This window comes from Silene latifolia, chromosome 9 (genome assembly GCF_048544455.1).
Source record: "Silene latifolia isolate original U9 population chromosome 9, ASM4854445v1, whole genome shotgun sequence".
Classification (NCBI taxonomy): Eukaryota; Viridiplantae; Streptophyta; class Magnoliopsida; order Caryophyllales; family Caryophyllaceae; genus Silene; species Silene latifolia.
In genome coordinates, this window is record NC_133534.1 from 37549127 (window position 1) to 37551233 (window position 2107).

Below are 2107 nucleotides of genomic sequence, written 5' to 3' on the forward strand. Positions count from 1 at the left end.
ATCATCTCAAGATGAATTTTCATGCAAAACAGCTGTGAGCAGAATTCTCCCTCCTGTAAACGCAAACAACTCTCTCCAACAACGCACAATTTTAACTATAAATAACAATAAACTGTAATGTTAGAGTTTGGTCCTTGCCAATCCAGTTTGACCCACTGGGAACCTTTTACAATTCACAATAGGACATAACCTCCAGATTACAGATGAAACCAAATTCTTCTATTGGAAAGTTTTTTATTTATTTTTTGTGTAAACCACTAGTCCAGATTCAAGCTGAATAGAACTACAAGGCGGTAAATTAATCCAACCCGAGTTTTAACCTCGTTGCATTCTGAGGTTCTTGAACCTGATTTAAGTGCTCAGAGGTAGGAAACAATTATTAAGGGAGAGGGAAAGGAAAAGGGAAATGATTGATCAACATTAGTCCCATCAATATGGATCGTACCTGGACCAGCACCACAGCCCCACAGAAGACTGTAAAGCTCTCTGGATGCAGTCTTATTTATTTTAATATGTTTATAGAATTTGATGAATTTGTAATTTGTTAATGCAGGTTGATCGATGGGCCCACAAAGGCGTAAACGAACTGAGAATAACTCTGATGTCTCAGGCAAGAACAGGAAGAGAAGGTGTAAGGAGAGGGGTCGAACAGTATTTGTCATTTGTGTAGGGCGCTTTTACCGTCATCAAAGACCGTCATGATTGGTGTCTCATAAAGGCGGGTAAATTATGGAGAAAGTGGAAATGCACCTTAGTCCGTAAGTGGTTATATGACGAAACGGGAGCAATACGGAGGACACCACCAGAATTGTATGACCACATAACACCAGAGGAGTGGAATGCGTTTGTGGCGTCTCACACTACTGAGGCATTTAAGGTAATATTCACTTACCATCATGTTTACTAAAAGCCCACCTGATGAATTTACTTGTCCACTTGAAAGAACTTAAAATTCCCTAAACTGATAAGGAATTTTTTTATTTTTAGTCCTGAAAGAAGCCTCGAGAAGGTAATAAGTATTGTATGAACTTAAAATTCTATGTCAGCTAGTACAACTACTTTGTCAGGTCAAGTTGGTAAGGTCGTTAGGAAATTATCTCACTGGTTCAAAATTAATCCAAGGGTCGCCAGTGACATGATGATTAACTTTACATTGAGGATTATACTAACCTGAATTTTGCAGTGGGTCTGTGTGGGCATGTGGGGCTTGCTGAGTTACAAGTTATAAGTTTGAAACCAAGGTGTTCAGAATTATGCTCAGACCCATCTCTCAATGATTACAGCCTCCCATTCATTATGGAGCTGTTTTCAGTGCTCGCATATCATATCAACCTGAGCTCAAATTCAGAACTAAGTTTTCAGTGCTAAGGAAATCTGCTAAGTGCTAAGGAAATCTGCTAAATTAACTGGCACACTAACTGCTACTACCAAGTATTATTCTGTAAAAATTCTGATGCCTCACTGAAAAGAAATTGAAACAGCTTAATAAGGCAGAGTTAGTCCTCTAACTATTTTATGTTTTATATATATTTGTGTAAAATGTAAGGAAATAAGTGCAATCAACAAGAGGAATGCTTCGATGAATAATACAAGGTTCTATGGCTCTCGAGCAGGATATCGTGGGATTGAAGTTATAGTCGTAAGTACACCTAGACATATCTTTATAATCTTATAATTGTATGATGGAATCTAATGCTATAAACAATTATAATTTCCATTTATTTACACTTTATTGTACTCTTCACAATGTTATTTTTGTAGTAGAAAGACTTTGCCTCCAAAGGACACGTATTGGAGAAAGTTGACCGACACTTAACTTGGCTAAGGGGTCACACGCCTACTAATGGAGATATGACCGAATATGACAAGGAAGCCGCTTTGAAAATTGTAAGTCCTTCAATTGTTACGATAATCATTATTTATTTCTAAGATTTGACACAAATATGTAATTGTATAATATAATATAATCAATGGGTGTAGAAAGCAGTAGAAAAAGAGGTGGCAGCAGGTACATTTAAACCTGAAGGACGAGAAGATATACTTGCTAAGGCAATCGGCAGACCTGAACATGGTGGCCGTGTGCGAGGAGTTCCTGATGGCATATCCA

The 2107-nt window shown here is 37.7% G+C and overlaps 1 long non-coding RNA gene across 1 annotated transcript; it reads left to right on the top strand.

Annotated features, from left to right (window-relative positions):
* Positions 1-676: 676 nt before the first annotated feature.
* Positions 677-1639, top strand: LOC141602606 (uncharacterized). The gene is made up of 2 exons (XR_012524557.1): positions 677-877; positions 1547-1639. It is a non-coding gene; the product is annotated as an uncharacterized LOC141602606 (long non-coding RNA).
* The last annotated feature ends 468 nt before the right edge of the window (positions 1640-2107 follow it).